The 25,121-nt window shown below is 39.0% G+C and overlaps 1 protein-coding gene across 1 annotated transcript in view; it reads left to right on the plus strand.

Moving 5' to 3' along the window:
• The first annotated feature begins 18,814 nt into the window (after window positions 1–18,814).
• LOC107689143 (plastin-3-like) overlaps window positions 18,815–25,121 on the plus strand; it is a 30,928-nt gene continuing 24,621 nt past the window's right edge. Inside the window, exon 1 of the mRNA XM_016487058.1 lies at window positions 18,815–18,981. The gene's annotated coding sequence lies outside the window, so the exon portion shown is untranslated. The remainder of the gene's footprint in view (window positions 18,982–25,121) is intronic.

The raw sequence follows: 25,121 nt of genomic DNA on the forward strand, positions 1-25,121 counted from the left end.
TATGTGCCTTTTTGCTTTTTTCTTTTATATATTACAGATTACATTTTAAAGGTTTTAATGAAAGTTTAAGTTAATTCGATTTCTCTCCCTGAGTGGTCTAGTGTAAGGAAAGGTGTGGGCTACGTGTGAAGACAGAGGATAAACGGAAGCGGATACACTTTATGGCATCACTTGCGAATTGTTTTGTAGCTCATCAGATGTAGAGTTTTATATTGAATTTGGTTCGGTTTAAATGCATAGATTTGGAAGACGCGCAAAAGCAAGCAAGGTGTTTTCAATTCTACCTCATAAATGTGCACATCAAGTGTCCAGAGTCAAATCAAAGTCGGTGTAGCTTCTGAGGCAGGAGTATGAGGTTCAGCAGGAGATGGAAGGAAAGCTCAGGGTGAATGGAAGTGTCCTAAATGTGGGGTGTTTGCTGTTGTCCTGCCTCAGGTGATGATTTCCGCCATTAAAAGTGCCTTGATTGCTTGCTGCATTGTATTTCTTTTCGGTTGGATTTGGGTTTGAGCCGGGGTTAAAGTAGCCCCCAAAGTAGTGCAATGACCATATCCCATATCAAAACTCAAAATATGTCATTTCCATACCTAAAATACATATTTTACAGTCACCATTTTGCAGATTGATCATAAACGCAACTAAAAGGCTTCCTACCACTGGCCATTCTTCACAAAACTTAACATCTACCACAGTTGTATCATAGGTAGAATGCAAAATGTTTCAATACAAGCATTTCAGTCAAATGTAATTTATGCCATATTTCAAACCTTTAACCCACTGGAGAAAATCAACCTGCCGCAATAGTTCAAAATCAGTCCAATTTCGTGGAAAAAATGCAGATTTGGCAACCCTGCATCCTACACAAGCTGCATCCAAAGTGATTTAAATACTCCACATGCTGATAGCTGCTCCCTGATGCGCGAGAAGTATATGCAATATTAGTTTGCGCAAGCAGGCAGAAATGGTCAGAAATTGTGAGCGGGATAAGAAAACAGTCATGCGCAGGGCTTTAATACAAAAATGCACACAATGAATGGCGAAAGCAAAAGTCGAATCCTGGATATTTTGGGCGATTTAGAAATCCCGGCGGAAGCATTTTTTTAAGTCTAAAAAGAGGACATGTCCGGGGAAAAGATGTATAGTCACCCTAGTCTATTTTACGTTTTAATTGGTGTGATTAATTATGGGGGGGAAAAAAAAACATGTATAGGTTTATTTATTATATAGTTTAGCAATATCACACAAGCAAGAGTGCTGTTTTTTTTTCCCGAATATCTGCACGATTGCAAATGTGATACTGATTTTATACAATAGTTCTATTAACACTAAGTTAATATTATGTGAAATGTTATACACAATATTGTATTGTCTGTTTTGCTCAGTTCCGCAAAATGACAATAGTTCAAACAAAGCCACTGCAGAACTGTTGTGGGTCTATAGCAGCACAGCAGCGTTTCGCTCCTGAATGAATCTGTCACGTTTTTGAACGAATCGAGTCAATGACTCAGTGAGCGATTCAGTCACTTGCTTCATTTCCGAATTAATCATCCATTTGAAGGAGTCGGTTGAATGAATGACTCACTCATTCATTAAGACGGTGACTTGCCGCCACCTACTGAAGGTTATAGTTTCATATTTTGAGTGTCATTTCACTTAAAAAAAATAATTTCACATTTCAGTATTAATTTTTTAAAACCCATTGATACCTATCATCATTATTTATGCTATGTTGAATCAAAATATTTCTTTCTAAAGCTACTTTTTGTAATGTCTATTCAATGCTTTACTCCTCTAACACAATGTTTTTAAATGATCTTTTGGGGGTATTTTCTCAGCTAAAATTGATGTGTTATTAATGTGATTAATTAGATCTAGAATTAGATTAATTAGCATCTAGTGGCTACATCATGGGTTTGCAGATGATTTTGAATATGAACGTGCCTCTTCAAATTAATAATTTTACATGTATTTATGTATTTTTGTGTCTTGGATTGACTGAACATATTTTGACTTTAAAATACAACCTCGTAAATAGGATATTTATGGATGAGAATTTATTTGCAACAATTAGTGAAATGACTCCAGACTCGGACTCCAGTTTAAAGACTAGACTTGACTTCAGACTTCAGATGAAAGACTTGTGGACATGTCTGGCTTGAGCCAATCCAACCAATTGTGTGAGTTTGGGGTGGGGATACACGTTTGACTGACCAATAACAGATAAGAGGGGTGGGTGTTTAAAAAACATAATTAAACATGGAGCACTTCATATTACTATTTGTGTGCATGCTCTTCTGTAGTATATTATGTAGTGTTTACATCGTAGTAGCACTCAATTTCTAGCACATCTGCTGATCGTCGCATGTGATTCTACAACATTTGTGCAAGTCTGGATTTGCAAAAATGCATTCAGTGTAAATGTTTTTATGCATTTTGATTGTCTGTCCAGTAGGGAGCAGCGCTGTCTCTCTGAACAGCACCATATTGAATAACACTTAAAGGGATAGTTCACCCAAAAATCAAAATTCTGTCATCATTTACTCACCCTCATGTCGTTCCAAACCTGTATGAGTTGCTTTCTTATGTTGAACACAAAAGAAGATATTTTGAAGATTGCTGGTAATCAAACAGTTGGTGGTTGCCATTGACTTCCATAGTATTTTCTTTCCTACTATGGAAGTCAATGGCAACCACCAACTGTTTGATTACCAGCAATCTTCAAAATATCTTCTTTTGAAAGCAACTCATGCAGGTTTGGAACGACATGAGAGTGAGTAAATGATGACAGAATTTTCATTTTTGGGTGAACTATCCCTTTAAGAAACGATGAGTCATGGAATAGCAAACAGGCCTTTCTGATTTTTTTCTACTTTCACCAACCATAATTCTTGATGTAAATTCAACCAAGCTACCTTAGGTTTAACATAATAAAGAAAAGAAAAGGAAAAAAAAACAGATGTAAATAGGATACCAAACTCAATAAGTCTGAAAGTTGCTAAAACAGCAACAGCTGTTGCACCCATGTCATGAATATGGGCTAAACTTATGTTTTATTTAGTAATCATGAAATGTTTTTATTGTACTTTTGCTTACATTCATAGGCATCCCCAATCTTTCCTTGTTTTTGTCTTGTCTATCAGAGCTGGTCAGTGTAGGTAAATGACTGGGATTACACAACTAGAACAATGCTTTCTGTCCTCTTTGATTTACATGTCTTAACAGGTGCTCTCAGGTGATTCGCCGCTGCAAATCCACATGTTCTGGTTTAGATGTCAAAGAGCCAATCAGGCCAGACGTTGTCTTTAACTCCATATAAGGACAACCTTGAGTGCTCTCGGTAGTGAGCAGCCCGAGCTGAAGGCACACATGGTTCCTCACAGGGACGCTGGCTGGGCTAAATGTGTGCAGCTCTCCTCACACCACGCAAATAACCACTGTTGTGTAATGTTTACACACCAAAATACAGATGTAGCATCAATAAAGATGCTTTCTATGGAAGCCCCAAGAGTCCATGCATGCGTTATTAATATTGTTTTATTTAATTATTGTTTATTATTATTATTATTTATATATCCATACAGAAGGAAATCATCAAATATATGATTTTGAAGCTGGCACCAGTCTCATTCACAGCATTTGACCACTGGATTTACTAAAATCATCTCAGTTTTAAGAAGTGTTTCAACATTGCATCAACTACTGATGAACACATTAATTTTTATTTTAATTATCACTCAGTGGGTTATTTAACCATGTATTACTGTGTCTTTGGAAGGCTTTTGTCTTTCAAACACATTAACACATTTAACTATGCGTTACTATGACTTTTGACGTTTTTTTTTTTTTTTTTTTTGGGTGTTTCAAACACATTAAAATGCAAAAATTGTTCTTTCATATTTACATGTATTGCAGGCACTCCCAAGTACCCTGTAGCACCTTAATGAGATTTTAATAATTTCAATAATTAAGTATCACATTTGCCTGCTCGTGGTTCTCTGATGTTGGTGAATGGTCACATGACATGCAGGTAAACAAATATTTCATTTAGTAAATGTTTTATTTTGTTTGGATATTTTTTAATTATTTATTTTAATCTGACATTTTCTATGATGTTGTCAATCATTGGCTTTTCATTCAATTCAACCCCAAAAAACCTTGACATAATGCAAAGTTTAATGCACTTCATGTTGTTTATTACAACAATTGAATATAAATCTAAACATTTCAGGGAAGTCTTTTCTAATCTAACGGGTCAAAAATGTATTTTCCGACAATAAACTCAATATTAAAGACAAGATAAATGGAAATCAATTCCTAATTTATTGCAAAACATTGCTTCTTTAGTGAATTTGTTTTATTTTAAGGTAGTCTGGATATTGTTACTGAAATTCAAGGGGGAAATATATACAGTAGAATATAGGAATATACTGTATAGAGAGTCTCTCGGGTGTGCATGTCCAAAAGTCCGAGGCTGTACAGCACTCTCCTGTTGTGTGAAACAAGCCCTCAGGGTTTGGGGCGGCGTTAAACTTCTTGCCTGCATTGTTGAGATGTGCAGCAGAAACTCTTTTTAAGGTAACGTTTTCTGAGAACTCTTCCTGTATGACATAATCTCTTCCAGCCTTTCCTTTGGCCACGAATGAAATGTCTTGTTTGGTGCTCGTTTGGGAGGCAGCGAATCGTGCCAGCACATTTGTGAGGAAGGAAAATATTGTGCAAACGCTTTTAGCAGGTTTGTGTACAAAACTGGAGTCAAACTGCTAGCAGGAGAATTCATCAATCCCACTGTACACCGGATAACCCACACAAACCGCACAAATGAAATACAGCAAATAACATACACCCGCAACTCCAGCGTAATTAAAGGCATCTGATATCCTGAAAATCAGGTCTTGCTGTGAACACTCCCTCTTCAGGACACCTGTCAAATGAGGGAGGAGGCACACGGGACACTGGGTATAAAAGACACATGATTTAAAGATAAAAACAGGTCCTGCTCAGTTTGAATGAAACGCAGCGTCACACCCTCGCCTCCCTGTCTCTGTTTTGAGTTGTCTACAGGCGTCCCTCTTTGCGTATTGTTGTAAAAACCCTGCCATGTGCCTCAATACACTTTTAGTTTTGTGGCTGACAGAGACTTTTCTTTTTTTAACTGGGTGGATCAAAAGACATAACAGCTTACCACAGTTTATAAGTCTTTGCGAAGACCACAAAACCAAACCAGCCCCTTTTGATCCAGTTCTTGTTAGATCAGCTTCATGTTACCCATCTTGAGAGTCAAAGTAAATGAGATTTGACTGAATGAGGAACTACTACATGAGGACATCAGGCATGTCAGCTTTGTAGTTAAGATGTCAATCAAATGTAAAACATAGCAAATTATCACACACACAAAAACAGGGAATAGTACCAGCTGTCTGTAGTACCTTACATACAATAACACTACTAAAGATAATAATGGCAGTATCATAAAAAATATAATTTACACATGATTACAAATTTGATTTGCTTTGCCATTTCTTTCATTTATATTTAAATGTTGAATAATTTGTACTACCCCTTAATTCTAATAATTAATGGCTCTAACTGAAAAGAGTGATCAGCCAAATGTTGTTACTCTGCCATTATTAACCTTCTGCATTATAAATTGCGATAATTGTTCATTCCTAAACAGCATAGGGATCTAGTGTGCATCAGTATCTCTCATCACAGGAAGTGAAGAGGAACATTTACCCACCAGTCTCTGCACAAAGCCTAAGTACTACACAAATGTTGAAAACAATAAACATTTAAACATTTACTTAAAGGGGTCATATGATGCTTTTTTAAAGATCATTATTTTGTGTATTTGGTGTAACAGAATATGTTGACATGCTTTCTCAGGCGCGGTTTCTCCTAATACTCTAATTACTGCTAGTTGACATGTAGTTGTTACTTATAGTTAGTACTGTGTCCACCAAAGGGGACATTTTTGTGAAGTGAACTTTAACAGACATTCCCAACACTACTTAGAGACCTGAGAGTTGGAACATAGCACTTGATTATGTGTCATATCTGAAAGAGAATGAGTTGTAATGGATGCCATTCCGGGGCCTTTCAGTGCCACCACCCGTTTGAGGAACACAGGAGGATACCGGCTCCACATGAAGGCTACAGAATCTAGCGAACGTGTTGGGGATCGCCCAGCCCTCAGCTCTACAAATATCTGTCAGCGAGGCGCCACAAGCCAGCGCCCAGGAGGATGCAACACTTCTAATAGAGTGAGCTCGCAACCTGAGCTGGCAGGGCACACCCTGTGGCTGATAAGCCAGGGTGATGGCATCCACTATCCAGTGGGCCATCCTCTGCTTAGAGATGGCATTCCTCTTCTGCCGGCCTCCGTGACAGACAAAGAGCTGGTCTGAGGTTCTGAAGCTTTGTGTCCTGTCTACGTAGCATCTCAATGCTCGGACGGGACAAAGCAAAGCTAGGGCTGGGTCTGCCTCCTCCGGGGGCAGTGCTTGCTGGCTCACCACCTGATCCCTGAAGGGAGTAGTGGGAACCTTGGGCACATAGCCGGGCCGGGGCCTCAGGATTACCTGGGAGTCAGCCGGCCCAAACTCTAGGCACGAATCGTCGACCGAAAATGCGTGCAGGTCCCCTACCCTCTTGATGGAGGCCAATGCAATCAGGAGCAGAGTCTTCATTGAAAGAAACTTCAACTCAACTGATTGCAAAGGCTCAAATGGAACCCGCTGTAGTGCTTCGAGCACCAGAGACAGGTCCCAAGGAAGTATAGAGGGAGGTCGAGGAGGGTTCAAGGTCCCTAAGGAACCTGATGACCTGCTTCTCGTCCTCCCTGACTTTGCACAGTGTCTGTGCAAGAAGGCTTACTGGGGGAAACGCATATTTGCGCACGCCCCGAGGCCAGCTGTGTGCCAGTGCGTCCGTGCTGAGTGTTCCCTCGGTCAGGGAGTTGTGCAGGCCCGGAATGTGAACGTCACGAAGCGACCTCAGATGCTTCTGACTCCAGAGGAGGAGGTGGCGGGTGAGTTGTGACATACGACGGGAGCACAGACCACCTTGTCGGTTGATGTACGCAATGGTCACAGTGTTGTCCGTACGGACCAGTACGTGCCTTTCTTGTAAGTGCCCTCTGAGACGGTTCAAGGCAAGGTGCACTGCTAACAACTCGAGGCAATTGATATGCCATTGCAGTTGGGGGCCCATCCACACCCCCGAGACTGCTTGCCCGTTGTACGTGGCACCCCAGCCGGTGGTGGAGGCATCCGTGTGTACCACAGCATGCTTCGAGACCTGGTCTAGGGGCACTCCTGCCCGAAGAAACGCAAGATCTGACCACGAGGGTGAAGGTTCGGTGACAGGCCGTTGTAACTTGGACCTGGTGAGTGCTGCGCTGCCACGCCCACCTCGGAACTCGGCCATGAAGTCAGTGCTGAAGCAGTCTCATATGAAGCAGCCCCAGAGGTGTAACTGCCGCTGCAGCTGCCATATGCCCCAGGAGCCTCTGAAATAGTTTCAGTGGGACCACTGTCCTGCCCTTGAATGAATTCAAGTAGTTCAGCACCGACCGCGCACGTTCCTCTGTGAGGCGTGCTGTCTGTTTGACCGAATCCAACTCCATACCGAGAAAAGTGATCCTCTGCATCGGGGAGAGTTTGCTCTTTTCCCAGTTGACCCGAAGGCCCAACAGGCTGAGGTGCCTGAGCACCAAATCCCTGTGATTGCACAACTGATTCGAGACTGTGCTAGTATGAGCCAGTCGTCGAGATAGTCAAGGATGCAAACACCCTGCTCTCTCAGGGGAACAAGAGCCCCCTCCGCAACTTTCGTGAAGACACGGGGGGACAGGGACAGCCCGAAGGGCAGGACCTTGTACTGATATGCCTGTCCCTTGAACACAAACCGCAGAAAAGGTCTGTGACACGGAAGGATTGAAACATGAAAGTACGCGTCCTTCAGGTCGATCGCTGCAAACCAATATTGGGGACCCGAAAATGCGTTTCTGCGTTAACATCTTGAACGGGAGCCTGTGAAGGGCCCGGTTCAAGACACGCAGGTCCAAGTTCGGTCGTAACCCACCGCCTTTCTTGGGTACAATGAAGTAGGGGCTGTAAAACCCTGCCCTCCTATCGGCTGGAGGGGCCGGCTCTATAGCGTCCTTCGCCAGACGGACTGCGATCTCCGCACGCAAGACATGAGCAGTGACTGCCTTCACTGACGTGAAGTGGACGCCCCTGAACTTGGGGGGACGCTGGGCGAACTGAATCGCATAGCCGAGTCTGATGGTTCAAAGGAGCCAGCAAGACGGGCTGGACAGCGCTAGCCAGGCTTCCAGATACCGTACAAGCGGGACCAGCGGAACCACCGACGTACCCGCAGTGGGGCAGCGAGGTGGAACGCAGGGACCCGGCTCGGGCAGCTCATGGACCGACCATGTCTGAGTGTGCGGTGCAACACTTACCTGGTTCCAAGTTTGGACAGAGGGTGCGTGAGTAGACCTTTGATGACGCTCTCGAACCACCCGCTGCTGCCCGCTGGCGACAGAGGAGGATGGGTGTGATCCGGCTGTGGACCGTTCACAACTCTCCGTGCCCTCTTGAGACCCAGAGATATAGAAAGTTGCTTTTTGTTGAATGTTTGGCGGGATAAAACAAAACAAAAGATTCTCCACCCGGCCCTCCTCCGAAGGAGGGAGTGGTGCGTTCACCATCTCCCGAAGAGCAACTTCGTCCATCTCTGGGTCGCCTGTCTCAGGGCCTCTTGTTCTTCCGCTTACCGCCAGGTTTGACGGGGGTCGGCCAGACACAGCCAGAGATGGCGCTCCTGGATCACAAGTGTGGACATCGCACGACCCAGAGAACTTTTTTTTTTTGCAGGGTTTGCCCGCCAGGTGGAAGCAGTACCAGGACACAACTGCATCGCTACCGACCGCTCCACCGGAGGGATCTCCGTATACCCCTTGGCTGCTCCACCATCGAGGGTGGTGAAGGAGGAGGAACTACTAGGCCAGTTTCTGGCAGTAAAAGGTGCCATCCATGACCTAGTGAGCTTCCGGGAAGAATGGCACCGGAGTGGGGCGCTGAGAACCAGCGCGGGCCACCCCGAGAAACCAATCATCCAACCTCGAGGGCTCGGGACGCGGTGGAGGTTTCCACTCAAGCCCTACCCTCTCGGCAGCCTGGGAAAGCATAGCCGTCATCTCCAGATCCGACTCGGGCCTTGCTACCATCCTGGAGCCGAATCTTACTCTCCAGAGAGCTCAAGCTCACCCTCCGATGCAGCGATCGACATCCGATCGTCGGGAGGAGCCCGAAAGGATACGGCTGGGCAGGACCTTGTACCGATATGCACGTCCTTCAAACACAAACCGCAGAAATGGTCTGTGGCGCGGAAGGATCGATACATGAAATTACGCATCCTTCAGGTCGATCGCTGCAAACCAATCTCAGGGACGGATGCACCCGAAGATACGCTTCTTCGTCAACAACTTGAACGGTAACCGGTGAAGGGCCCGGTTCAAGACATGCAGGACCAAGATCGGTTATCTTCCCGCAATGGGAACATGACTCATCCACGAATGCCACTTCAGCGTGCTTAATGCCCAGGCACGTGACGCAGCGATCGTGACCATCACCCGGCGCCAGGTAATGACCGCATCCAGAAACGCATGGGTGAAATGGCATCTTTAAAAAGATGCGTCTTTAAAAAGACATTCACCCGTGAATGCTCTTTTAGGATTGCTCTTTTAGTTGTGCTGAAGCACACAGGGGAGATGGCCGCCGCAACACTACAGGGGGTAGTGCAGCCTGTAGTCTGCACCCACTCAACGAAGGTCGCCCAACCCGCTGTCGCACCGTAACACCCGCACAGAGAAGCTCCTTTGAGAGCGCTGACTCGTTCGACACACGAAGCTTGGCAGGAGCAGAACGATAACACCGCTCGGCTCCGAAGCCAAAAGCTGATTATGCGCTGCACCGGCTGCATACTTATACTCACGCTGTGATCAGCAGCAGCTGGATGCAATAACCACATGCCAATGTGCATTGGGTCGTTTAGTTTACACTCGAAGTAGATTGGTCTCTCTAGCGAGATTCCCAATTCGTCGGTCACAGATGTGACGTCGAGAGTGACCGACTGAAAGGGAATGACACATTTCACCTTCTACATCCAAATGTGCATTGGTTCGTTTAGTTTACACTCGAAGTGGATTGGTCTCTGTGGCGAGATTCCCAATTTGTCGGTGACCGACGTGACGTCGAGAGTGACTGACTGAAAGGGAACAGGAATGGTAGTATTAGTTATAAAAGTTCATGAGTTCTGTCACCTGATGTCATACAGTGCATGTCAGCTCTTCTCCTTTGCCCCAGAACTGCTGTATATGCTCTGGATGTACAGGTGCATCTCAGTAAATTAGAATGTCGTGGAAAAGTTCATTTATTTCAACTCAAATTGTGAAACTCGTGTATTAAATAAATTCAATGCACACAGACTGAAGTAGTTTAAGTCTTTGGTTCTTTTAATTGTCATGATTTTGGCTCACATTTAACAAAAACCCACCAATTCACTATCTCAACAAATTAGAATACTTCATAAGACCAATCAATACTCCATAGATTCTCTATGGGGTTCAGGTCTGGTGAGTTTGCTGGCCAGTCAAGCACACCAACACCATGGTCTTTTAACCAACTTTTGGTGCTTTTGGCAGTGAGGGCAGGTGCCAAATCCCGCTGTGAAATGAGCATCTTCAGAAAGCTGGTCAGCAGAAGGAAGCATGAAATGTTCCAAAATGTATTGGTAAACGGGTGCAGTGACGTTGGTTTTCAAAAAACACAATGGACCAACACCAGCAGATGACATTGCACCCCAAATCATCACAGACTGTGGCAACTTAACACTGGACTTCAAGCAACTTGGGCTATGAGCTTCTCCACCCTTCCTCCAGACTCTAGGACCTTGGTTTCCACTGAGAGACAATTTTGAAGGCTCAGGAAAACTTTGCAGGTGTTTTGAGTTGATTAGCTGACTGGCATATCACCATATTCTAATTGAGATAGTGAATTGGTGGGTTTTTGTTAAATGTGAGCCAAAATCATCACAATTAAAAGAACCAAAGACGTAAACTACTTCAGTCTGTGTGCATTGAATTTATTTAATACACGAGTTTCACAATTTGAGTTGAATTACTGAAATAAATGAACTTTTCCACGACATTCTAATTTATTGAGATGCACCTGTATATGACCCTAAACAAAGCAGACAAAGCAAATACTTTGCATTTTAGAATTAGTCTAATTTCTCTATTTGTAAACACAAAAAAATTAAATAAAAAATAGGGATCATCTATTGTATTGAATAAACAAATATCTAAGCATGTCAAGAATCCTCTCCTGGAGGAAGAAGGCATTGAATATAAAGCAAATGTGGCAGCCATATTTAAATGATGCTACTTTGTCTAGTAAATCCTTAAAAATGGGAGGATTACATGTAAACTTACTGTCATTTGTGGGTTATGGTTGCAGGCTCTTGTACTCTAACAGTTGTGGTTTCTGATGAAGTTCTTGATGTGCTTGAGAACTTAAGCTATAAAACCTGTCACTAATCGTGTATGGCACTATGTGCACCGTCACTCAAAAATCTGTGCCAGTCATGCCAACAAAGGTCTCTGTTGATCATATAAACCTCAAACCCATATTTTGAAAAATTCAGTTTATTTAATAAAACAGGAACAGGAATTTCTTCAGACGTTAACAACTGTTTCCCAAAGCTGTTTATGTAATTTTGAGCTGTTTGGACATTTTTTTTAAATAGTTTTACGAGATATTACGTCATCTTTAAACCACATTAACCCATTTATAACAAATAAAAAGCTGAAAACTTCCAGCTTTTGGAAACCATTCACTTATTGTCACTTTCCACAAACAGGTTACAAGTTAAAAGGATAGTTCACCAAAAAAATGAAGATTCTGTCATTCATTACTCACCCTCATGTCATTCCAAACCCGTAAGACCTTCGTTCATCTTCGGAACACAAATTAAGATATTTTTTATTTGCGTCGTGGTACTCTCGATAATGGTGGCAGACGGTAACTCGGGGGAAAAGAATTGTTAAATAAAATCTTTATTTTTGTTTTCATTGTCCTTACTATGTTTCTGGGCCTGGGAACATTTCAGTTACATTGCTGTCTATCAGAAAGCTCTCATAATTTTGTAATTCTCTGTAATTTCATCAAAAATATCTTAATTTGTGTTCCGAAGATGAACAAAGGTCTTATGGGTTTGGAACGACATGAGGGTGAGTAATTAATGACAGAATTTTCATTTTTGGATGAACTATCCCTTTAATTGTGTTCAAAACCCTATCACACTTGTGATGTTCCATGGCAAAAATGACCCGGCCTCAAAAAATTGCTTATAAATCACTCATTATGCTATATTATAACCAAATATTGGATTCAATCTTTGTGTCAACTTCTTTTCTTTCATTTAGGACTGTTTTTGTATTTATATTTGCTTCTGATTAATCGTAGGCCTCATTTATCTGAGAGTAGGCACCTAATTTTTTGAGTGAAAAAAGCATTATTTATGAATAATTTTCACAATATTAAATAAAAACTGAAGAAAATTTGCCCTCAGTTCATCTTCGGAACACAAATTAAGATATTTTTGATGAATTTGTAGAGCTCTCTGACCCTCCCATAGACAGCAATGTAATTACCACGAGGTCCAGAGACGTAGCAAGGAGATCGGTAAAATAATCCATGTGACATCAGGGGTTCAACTATCCCGTGTGGTGCGGCTGACACAGAATAGCATACGCTGTTTGCGTTCAGTGGATATTCTTCAAAATGGCACCAGGGTGACGTGGAGCAAACAAATTGTTGAATAAAGTTGTTATTTGTTTTCTTTGTGTACAAAATGTATTCTCGTAGCTTCGTAATATTACGGTTGAATCCCTGATGTCACATGGATTATTTTACCGATCTCCTTGCTACGTATCTGCACCTTGATCGTGGTAATTACATTGAGGGTCAAAGAGCTCTCAGAATTCATAAAAAATATCTTAATTTGTGTTCCAAAGATGAACGGGGGTCTTACGGATTTGGAACGACATGAGGGTGAGTAATTAATGACAGGGTGTGGGTGAGTGAGTGAGAGAGAGAGAGAGAGTTATACTATCAGATTGATGAAATGATGTTGGATGCAGTTCAGGGTAGGATGAAATAGAAAACTTGTAATACTCCCAATAGTTTGTATAAGTGTGTGTGTGTGTGTGTGTGTTAGCGTTAGTATGCATGCATCCAAACATGAACAGGTCCACCAGAAAAGTATGAAAATTATCAAACAATTTTTTAGAAGTAGTTATACCCTTTGTGAACAAAGTCACAAAATTTCAGTCCAATGCGATAACATTAACTAGTATTTTCGGGAAAAATAAAATTTTCTCAGATCAAAAAGGACCCGAACACCACATGAGGGTTAAAGCACACATATCATGTTTTGTAAAAACAATTAAATACAGATTTATTTTATATAAGTTATCATTTTGGCAACATTCATCAACAATACAAAGTTCAGCCATGAAACTCTTTGCCAGTTCTGCAGCCAATCAATCGCTTCTCTCTATTTACGCTCGCCTTTATTTTCCAGTCCAACTAGATGGAGTTCAGTCTTCTCTCTGTGTCTACAGCCCTCCTCCTCCCCAGCACCACCTGTCTAGATCAGCTTCAGGGTTCTCGTTTGTCTTGCAGCAGCATGATTTGCTATCATACACTCTTGGGCTTGAGCAGTGTAAGTCTTCATACTTTGCTCCGCAGCAGCAAAATGCTTTCTTCTCTGTATTTTTTATTTATTTATTTATTTGTTGGTTTAGCAATACCCAGTCTGCAGTCTCAGCAGCAGCACCAGCATAGCACATCTACTCTGCCAAAACCAAACCTATTTACATTTACATTGGTCAGTAATAAAATATGTGTTACAAACTACTCCAAGAGTTGTTGATCACGTTTATGCTGGAGTTCACACACAAATTCACTGTGTTGTTGTGCTTGGAAGTGATTTCTGTGTGAGCTGTGATTTATATATCTTCACACAATTGACAATGGACAATAGTATGCTTCCCCCCCTCAAAATTTCACTTGTGTGACTGCACTTTTATTTTTTTCTGGTGTATTTTTGGTAATTTTTGTAAATTGCAAATAAAAAAGGGGGAAAAAGGAAACATTACATAAAATAAATATTTTATATGTATACAGTGGTGGCCAAAATTGTTAGAACACCTGACAGATCTGAAAATATTGACTTTTTTTGCCTCCAAAATATGATTTAATTTCATACTGTTCATGAAACATGCAGATGGTTGCTCTGTGCACAACAAATGAAGTGAGTCGTACTGTTTTTATTTACTTTTAACTTTAATATTTGGTATGTCCACCTTTTGCATCAATTAGGCTACAGCAGCACATCTCTCTGGCATAGTGTCAATATATATCCTGAGAACTTCAGCACTAATGTTATCCCATGCCTTTTGCAACTCAAGCCTAAGGCTTTCCTCTGAATGTACAATAGATCTGTCCAGTTTATTTTCCAACTCGCCCCAAATTTGCTCGATGGGGTTGAAGTCCGGACTTTGAGGAGCCAGTCCTTCATTTTCAATGTTCCAGCAGATTCCTTCCGTCGCAGGTAGTTCCAGCAATAATTGTATGGGTGTTGTAATGGCCAATTCAACAAAAACAACTAAAACCTGTTAAATATGCCACATGTATGTACTGTATATATATATATATATATATATATATATATGTGTGTGCGTGCGCGCGCGCGTTGCGATAGTCCAGCCTGGATAGAACAAGAGCTTGAACAAGGAGTTATGTTGCATGTTCTGAAAGAAAGTGCCTGATCTCCTAATGTTGTATAAAGCAAATCTGCAGGACCGGGCAATTTTAGCAATGTGGTCTGAGAAATTCAGCTTATCATCAATCACAACTCCAAGGTTTCTGGCTGTTCTTGAAGGAGTTATGGTTGATGAGCCTAACTGGATGGTGAAATTGTGATGAAACGATAGGTTTGATGGAACCACAAGCAGTTCTGTCATATATATATATATATATATGAGCGCACTATGCACTGGAAAGCCTTTTTAAAGGAAAGTGTATTTAGAGTTTACTCACAGGACAGGTGTCTCAATTTGTTCTTCCTCTTGACGTCTGGTACATCTGCTATTCTCTGTCACTCATTACATGAAAACAGCCACAGCTGACAAAACACACGCTGCTATGATCAAAGTCTACATTGTGGATGGTTTCACTGGCAATATTGTTTTACCATTTGTCGCAGTGTTAAACATTGGTATATAACACATCTTGTTACTTGTGTCAAAGTGATTGGACTTTTTTGCTTGATGGATGATTGAAGCAGTCTTTTAGTCAGTAAGCAACCATCCACAACACCCTAGCACAAGCAAACAGCCCTCACATTTTCTTTGTAAGATGTAAACATCTAGCTGGTGAGGTTTGAATGTTGTAGTGGTTTGAATAATCATGTTTTGAATATCTTTCCAGTGCAGCGTGACTATTAGTCACTGACACAGTGCGTGCTCAATATTACATTACTCTTCAGCGACTGCACTGAGTATGTATGTGTGTTTGCTGAGTCAAAACCAAAGACTTTATGATTATAACCCTTAAACTGTTTATATGTCCTTCATATGCTCAACAGCTCGATGCTTTCTCACTCAGCTTGTCTGGTTATGTTGTTTTTTCTTCATGCTTTTCAAAGCAACAGCTTTATGATGTCATTCATGCATTTCCATAAGGAAACACCCTGCATAATGATGAAAGACACAAAATATATGATATATAGCCATATTGTCTCTAAAATAGACTGTTTTACACAATAGACCTGGAATATGTCCAAACTGCTTGCCCTGTTCAGGCACTTACTGTCTCAGGCCATATACATAAAATATGGATTTCTTTGTTTAATATGTCCAATAGGAATAAATGCCTGATTGCTGTTGCATTTACTTGGTGTGTGTATTGTTGACATGTTTCAGCCTGTGTGATGTTGAAATGGAATGTGGTTTCTGATGTGAGTTTTGATTTAAGTGCACTTATTAAACCCGAGCGTTTAATTAACATAGGCTACTACACCATCAGCACATCAAACAAGTCTAAAGAATCCATCAGCGCCTGGAAGGATATTCCAGGAAATACAGCAGCTTTTCTTGTCACAGGACAGTTATGCTGTTAATAATAACGTTTGCTCCTCACCTTGGTTTTTCCTCCTATTCTGGAATATGAGTCTGTAATTACGATCCAGAAAACCACTGTGACCTGAAAAACAGACGGCTGTGACTCATAACGCTGCATAAAGGCAAAGAAGAAGACTGTTGTCAGCAGCTTGGTCCATAAGAAAAACTATCATTCATTTTATCTGATTTTTTTCATGATGATCATAACAATATCAAAGCTATAAATGAATGAGAAAACAATAACTCAATCATGTATAACTGTGTACCATTGTTTTATACATACCATGCTAATATTATATTATTTGAAGTACTGCTGTGTGTCATGTAAAAACATTGGTGCATGAATATACTAATCAATATATTAATACTTTAGTAATACCATCTGCACTATATCATAGTACTGACACTTTTTGTTTAAGGGTAGTGGACTGAACATCATGGCAGTGTTATTTTAATGTCATTAATATACTATTCTTATTTTTCTTAATATTTTAGATTGTATTAGTATATTTTAATTGTAGTAAAAGTTGTAATAATTTTGTTGTTTTTGTTATTTAAAATTTGTATTTGATTTTATTAGTTCTTGTTTTTAAAGTCTTAGTTGTTAGTTTTAATTTATTTAGCTTTAGTCATTTTAGTGCTTCAATTTAAACTAAACCAAAATGGGAAATGTTGCCTTGGTTACTGGCTGAAATAAAATAAGTTTATTCATTTATTTTTCAATTTCAATTTCAATGCATGTTTGTTTTATTGAAAGGTTATTATTTATAATGGTTTTAGTTTTCCTGCATCATGGAACAGTGATTTATACTCTCAGTATTAAGATTTTTGTGATGTATTAATATAATTTTAGTGTGATACTTTATAGATTGTATGTGATGCAGTTAGGCAAAAACCTTTCAGTTGCAACTGCGCTTCAACTGGCTTTTATTTTTTCAGGTATGATTTCATTGATTTATTTAGCTATTGTTTGTTGCTTATGTTTACCCTCTTCTGTTTACTGCAGTTAAAATAAAGGCCAATAACAAAAGCAGTCATAGCGTTGTTTCGCGGCCAGCGTTGGAGAGGTTACTTTGGAAATACGTTTACAGATTACAAGTTACACAATTTTTCAAATGTAATAAGTAGTGTAACTATTTCAATTACTTTATTAAAGTAATGTAACTGATTACATTTGATTACTTTTCAAAATGTTTGAAGTTTTCAACTGTTAATCATTTTCAGAGACGTAAAGCAGGCAGCGTTAACCTTACAGTAGCACTCAAAAACACTGATTACTGTCACTTTCAAAATCCTTCATCACTTGAATTAAGACTATAGTAATTTAATTTTAAAGCTCAGCCACGACAAAATCACCGCTTTTTACTTTGAGGTCATTCTGAGGTTAAATACTAATGCAAAACCATAACAGGAAATAGTTTAGTAGAAAGGATACTGTTTTTGAAATCAAATATTTGCATAGTTATGACTGGAAACAATGCCTTGGGAAAAAAAACAAACAGTTAATCGTATTATCCAAACAGAAAATAAAACAGTTAGGCTATTAAATAAGCATGATGTGCCCTATTCTGTGTCCTAAACTCCTGAAACATTGGTGTATCATATTTTAGAGCAGTCAATGCAATTTGGGAACGAAATCAATTAAATCTGTATGTTTGTGAAAATATTCACATGTAACCCCGTTTGCAATCGTTAACATTTTCATAAGTAACTGTAATTTAATTACACTTTTTTTCCCTCAGTAACTGTAACTGATTACAAACACATTTATTTTGTAATTAAATTGCGTAATTTAGTTACATGTAAGTAGTTACCTCCCAACTAGGGTTGCCACCTTCAGAAAAGGAAAATAAGGGACAATCGTGGTTTTTCATAGAAAAATAAGGGACATAATAAGGGATACACACACAGGCCTATTATATATATATATATATAGTTGATCAAAAATACTGAAAAAAACAGTAATATTGTTAAATATTATTTCAATTTCTAATATTGGTTTCCTATCTTAATTATTATACTTTAAAATATTATTTATTTCTGTGACGCAGCACTGAATTATCAGCATCATTACTCCAGTCCTCAGTGTCAAATGATCCTTTTATAAATCATTCTTATTCTGATTTATTATCAGTGTTGAAAGCCATTTTAACACATCCTAGCTGAATAAAAGTATTCTAAAAGTTTCTTTAAAAAAGAAGAAGAAGAAAAAAAAGAAATTTACTGACCCCAAACTTTTTTTTTTTTTGAATAGATGTGTATATTTAACACAATTTTTATTTTTAATAAATACTGTTCTTTTTAACCTTTTATTTATCAAAGAATCCTGAAAAAATATCACACCAAATAAATGCAGGCTTGATGAGCATAAGAAATTAAAAATCTTACTGATCCCAAACTTTTGAACGGCAGTGTATATATTCATATATATATATAGGCTATAGGCAATCTACCTCATGAACAGTTAAATATTCTCCCATTGTGCAATACAAATATGTGCAATAACCTAAGCTTTCATACGGAACGCTTCTTTGATGCCTTAAATACGGGACGATTCCGTATTATACGCGACGGTGGGCAACTCTACCCCCAACTCTGTTCACGGCTACGCTGCAGAGATGCTGTCTAGGTAACGTTAGGCGCTAGCTAGCTAGCTAGCTTGGTGTTGAGACGCGGCCAGAGACAGTGAGGGAGAAACGCCAGCAGGGCAACAAACACCGACACACACAGTAAGTTACTCAACTTATTCATCTATTCAGAGGACTTTCAGAGGTTTTTCAGATTGTGGTTGGTTTTCTTTCTACAAACATTGAGGCGTTTGGTTCTAATTTATATTTTATTTATACCGACCATTGATACATATGGAGCACCGGAGCGTGATTAGAAGTTGACAAGGTTTCATTCCATCACTGCATTAAGAAGTGTTAGTTTACATTTGCATTTAGATATCCTGATATAAAACGTGTTTGTTTTCTTTCTTTCTTTCTGGACGAGCAAGGCTAAAACCATTAAAACTCATCAGTGATTTGTTTGTTTTTTTGAGAGAGAGAGAGACGCTGGTCATGTGATATGCGTGTTTATTATTTGCATTCGGAAGCATGTATGATTGATTTTATTTTGCATATGAATATAGTTGTGGTTTGATGAATGGAGGTGACGTGTTAGCGATATTTTACTGTTTTATTCGAGATAAAATATCGGATTACAGCTAAAACGTACCTGTTTTATCAATATTTTGCTTTATGAGAGTATTATTAGCAGTCTTGTGTATCCTTGTTTATGTTTGGAATAGCATACTACTCCTACTTGCTATGTAGTACAGAACAGTATGCAGCATAGCCTACACTCTGTATCTATTGACTATACCCTACTTGTTGAGGGGTGACCTCTGATATCAATTGTTGGCTTATTTGATTGAACCACTGCAATTTTGAAGGAAAGTGTATATAAAATGTATATACTGTATACTTATAAGTATACAGTATATACTGTGCAGTATGCTTTTTTTTTTTTTTAACTTTCACAGTTTTGGCTGTCCAGTTTAATAATGAATAGATGTTCAAAGTCAAACTAGTTTATATTAGCTGTCATAATGGAAAGTCGTACTGAACACATTGCTTTATCGGTTAACTCTAGCATATACTGCATATTTTGATAAATGGATTTTTTTCCTTTCAGTCTTATTTGTGCAGAAAATTTGCATTCTGCACACACTGTGAATAACGCATCCCTATGCATACTGAGTCGTGCGTATTATTGTGCACTCAAGTCATTCTGGGAAGTTCGTATTTATGAGATGGGTAGACATTTTTATGATATGTGTTCAGTTTTAGAGCAAGATTGATGAATAAAGAATGTGCTTCACGAGTGGTTTTGCATTTTTATTCAGTTTAGGAATATAAGATTTAAGATGGTATAAATTGAATTGTTATATATTCTGTCATAATTGTGCAATGCTATTTTTCAAGGGTTGCAATGGGCCGGAAAATTTCTGAATGTTTCCAAAAAAAAAAAAATCTGGAAAGTTTCTGGAAATGTTCTGTCCCTTTGCAACCGTGTTTTGAACTAGCTTATCTAGCTTTATTTTAAATGAAAAAAAAAAAAGTGATTAATTTTATCTAATTTTCACACACTGACACATCGCCAACTCAGAAACTCAAGGCTTAAAGAAAGTTTAAAAAGAGTTTTCCACCTGTATTTACAACTTTGTGATGGTGTTCATGTGCGTTCAACTAACTCATACATTACATGCTATCTTTCTAACATGATTTGAATGCACTAGTAACATCAGATTAATCTGATGATAATATACCACTGTAAATAAATGTAATAAAAATGAGCATACTTTCATTTTATACACATTAGTACATTTATATGAATATTAAATTCTGTGCTGAAGTAAACATGATATGTAGATGTGATTCCTTAAAGGGGTCCTATTATGCTCTTTTACAAAGTGTTGATTTTGTTTTAGGGGTGTACTAGAACAGGCTGTCATACTAGGTTGTTCGAAAAACACATTATTTTTCACATATTTTACATTATTACAATACCTCCAGTGTTCGAACTATACCGTGGACTTTGGGGGAGCCCACTTGATTTTTTTTTATAACGGGGGGGCGGGGTTCGTGCGCTTGCACGTGCCTCAAAAGAGAGCTTACAATGTCTTACAAAGATACATAACAGCTACAAGTGTATGCACTACTTGCTTTATGCAAGCACTATGTAGGATAAATCACAATACAGGATTTACCCTATTATACTTTATCGACACAAATTGATAGGTGAAACAACAAACAGCCACCCACAAATAGTCTATAAACAAAGCATCAGGCTGTCTTTGAGTTCACATGAACAACGGTTAACGTCAGGCTACAGAAGAATACCATAATTCCTCCGTTCAATTAGGCCTAAGACATCGAGAGTCACGCAGACCTATAACAACCCAGCCACAACACATAATTGCGAATAACATGGATTTCTGTTAAATAAAATATCTCCTTTTGAAGTGGACTTTAAGCTTTGTAACTTTTGTAGATCTTTTTTATGCTCAAACAGCAACATTACAGACTAACTAAAGTTGAAAAAGTGAAAAAGCATAATAGGACCCCTTTAACCGAGGCAATTGCATTGCTGGGCTAGATAGGAATGTGTGGGTTTGACTTTCAAAAAGCCATCCCAGAGACTAAGAAATTAATCTCGTACATTGCTTTTCCAAATCTCTGATTGGTTCAGGAAGGTGAATCTGTCTGCATTCCTGATCATAACTAAGCCAGCGTTGTCTGACTCTGTCCTTGAAATGCTTTGGTCATATTCTTCCTCTCACATTCTCGAAGGCCTTCATTCTTCAGCTGTAAGTGTCACTTGCAGCCTGTTTACAAGAGCATGTTATCGGTTCGAGCAGTTCCTGGCCTTTCAATGTCAAGGCTGAGGTTAAAGTGATGTCAGGACAAAATACCTCAACAATGTCTGTGGGAGGCTGTTTGCTCGTAACCTCCAAGCATTTGACTAGATTACACTGGAGGAAACTTGCTCATTTTGAGTGACTGTCGTCTATATGATGGTGACTATCAGGATAGTTACAGGAAATAATTACTGCTGTATTGACCCCACCACAGATGTGGAGGCTTTTATATGCAGTTTGCACTGACGCTACAGACCGCAGTGGCTCAAAGTTGGCTTGCATTTTGATTCCCTAAGTAATATTCCACAGGCCTGTTGTGTCTCGCTGTCTCTTCTACTGCTCATATAACTAATAGTCTTAAATTATTATGAAAACACAATTTAATTGTCGTCTGTCATCATCTGCTTGGGCTCAGTGACTTTTTGACTTTTTGGGAAGTCCAGATGGTTCCACCCCAGTTCTGCCACATTTTCACTCATAAAAGCCAACGAATTTTAGCCTTGACATGCAACAGCACTGCAAAAATAGGACTCAGTGTGCTGTGTTAAAATGACATTTTCCTTGTTGATTTTTCACGGGTGCATTTTTGAATTACGCATTGCACTGTGTTGTGTTTTAGGGTTAAAGTAATTCTACATAAACTACAATAATGTCCTGTCAGAAAATAACTAGTGTCTTTTTCTGTATTCTAACAGTGCATAAGAGACCTTTATTATTACACTTCGAAAAATAGAATAAAATAGTTATTAATATTAAATGTTCTAAAGACAATGTAAATTGTTGTTGCCATGCAAAAATGGCCAGCGTGACTGTAGGGTGTTTTAGGTGGTTGCTAGAGCATTGCTATGCAGTTGGTAGCAATGTTGGCTTTACCTCTAAAAGAAAAACTTTACACTTTTACAGAAAAAATAAATAAATAAATAAGTTATAGTAAGTTACCCTACTATATATACAGTGAACATTTTTAAATGGTTTATCATTGCATTGTATGTAATATTAGTGTAAAATACTGAAATGTTTTTGAACTTTGCAATTATAAAATATGATTCGCTATTTAATTTACGTTGAAAACATATGCTTTTATTCTAAATGGTGTTGTTTATAATTTTTTAGGTGATGTACATTAGGGTGTTTTGTGTTATCCTCTAAAAAAAAATCTGTAAAAATAGGGCACAATATATTGTACTATTTGAAGGATTTTTTCCATATTTATTTTTTACAGGTGTTTTACTAGTATTTAGAAATGTACACTTCATTGCATTGTGTTTTAGAGTTAACAGAAATGTCCGTAAAATTAATGGATAATGTCGTGTGTAATGAGCTGCCAGTATTTTTTCTGTTATTTTACGGATTTATTTTTTACAGTGTAGCCTACATGTTCTGTTAATTAGTAAATGTTTATTGCCATGTTTTAGTTTTGTCTGTGCATGTGTGTGTGTGTGTGTGTGTGTGTGTGTATGTGTGAGTGTGTGTGTGTGCATGCATGTATGTGTGTGTGTGTGTGTGAGTGCATGTGTGTGTGCGTGTGTGTGTGTGTGTGTGTGAGAGAGAGCCTGTGCACGTCTATGTATCGGCCATGTTTGATAGACAGGTCACTTACAATGATCTCTGATTCGTCATGTGGCTTTCTATCGCACCAGCTGTATTATTATGGTGTTATCAGTACATGTTTAAGGTACAAGGCAAATTTTGGTACTTTAAGTAGAAAAAATTGATTAAAAAACAAATAGTTTGAAGAAAGTTGCACAGTCTGAAAGTTTAGTGTGGAATGAGAACTGCAGACAAACTTGATTTGAACTTTAATATCCTGAGTGTGCCGTTCATTATTCTTATTCAAAGATCAGAATGATCTTTGTGCAGCTGCCTGTAGAAATGACTCTGTGAAATAAAGACTTTGCTTGCTTCAAGACTTTACTTGAGTCGGTTCCGTCTCACAGATCTGCCTATTTATTCCGTCAGAAATCAGTTGAGTTAGAGCGAGATCTCTTTAAAACAAACCCTGATTGATCCATTGAAAACTACTGTACTTGTAGCAGATTCTGCTGTAGATCAAACTTACAGTTAGAATAGACCTCAAAGGAGAATGATGCTTTTAGTCATATTTAGAGCTTGAAAGATGTGATCTCCATTCACAGCAGCTTGAACATTCTGTCAAACATATTTGGCAGATTGTGTTCCATAGAAGACCGTCACAAAGGTTTGGTATGATATGACGACAATTTTCAGACTGGTAGTTGGTCTTTTTCATGTGGTTTTGTAGCACTTCATTGGTTTATTGATGCTTTATGATCTATGATAAACCAGTGGAGGCTGTAGACTAAACACTCCTGGTCTGACTACACAAACCTGCATTCACCTCAAATGGCCACTTTTGTGAATCTGAACGTTATGAATATTTTTGTTCTTCTCTTGGCTGCACCTCATGTTCCTTTATTTTCTTCATTGTTTGGGAATTCTTTCTGAATTGAATGGTGGGAAGGGGTCATATCAACAATCTACAGCTATTCCTTCCTCAAATTTATTGTCCGACTCTGAATCCCATTTGGATTGCTCTAAATGTACTGCAAAGGGCCCAAGTTTATCAATGTTCTTCATGAAGTTTAGAAACAGTAAACTTCACGTGACACTCTGTTGGTCGATTTCATCACTTAAAAAGCTGATATTTTGAATGGGTCTGGTTGAAAAATTGTGTTACATAGAGCCGTTAGGAGTGAACATGTTTGCTTGTAGTGTCAGGTTTACTGTGCCATTTCCAGTTCCTCCACTTGCACTGAATTTATCTGAGATAAGTTCCTGTTTAAGTTTAAGTTGTTTATATTGCTGCTTCATGGAAAAAGTCACAGTCATATTTCACCCCAAGGAAAAAAAAAATAATAATAAAAAAAAGATATATATGATTTAAACTTGAATATAGAGTGTGCCGAATCAGTAAATTAATTTTACTGTAATTAGGGATGGGTACCGAAACCCGGTATTTAATCGGTCCCGGGGCTAAATTATGAAAGACCGGAGTATCGATAAGCTCTGACTTTAACAGTTCTGATATCGGTACTGGAGAAATTAATAAAACACACATTTATTATTGGTATATATACATTATCTTGCAAATTCTATCTCACCAGAGTCGCCAGCTGTTTTTCAAACATTTGTCTATGATGCAGTTTTGCTATTCGCAATTCAGAAGCGAGATCGCACTCACTCGGAGGAGCTTCAGCACGCGCAACATGAAAGCCATGTTTAATTATGATAGAAGAAAGAACTAAACATTCAAACATTTGCTTACACTTTAGGCCTGTGGCTGTTTTATTAAGCTAATTTTATTTTTTTATTTCGATTTTGGCTTCTAAGGATTATACAAAAGAAGACATGAGGTACAGCTATTAAAAACTATCTGCGTTTCATCTTGCGCAACTTCTTTCCCTTCACAGCGGTGCGCATACATTCCTCCCTAAAACCCGAACTTAA

This window comes from Sinocyclocheilus anshuiensis, unplaced genomic scaffold, assembly GCF_001515605.1.
Source record: "Sinocyclocheilus anshuiensis isolate Anshui unplaced genomic scaffold, SAMN03320099.WGS_v1.1 scaffold846, whole genome shotgun sequence".
In the NCBI taxonomy this organism is placed as follows: Eukaryota; Metazoa; Chordata; class Actinopteri; order Cypriniformes; family Cyprinidae; genus Sinocyclocheilus; species Sinocyclocheilus anshuiensis.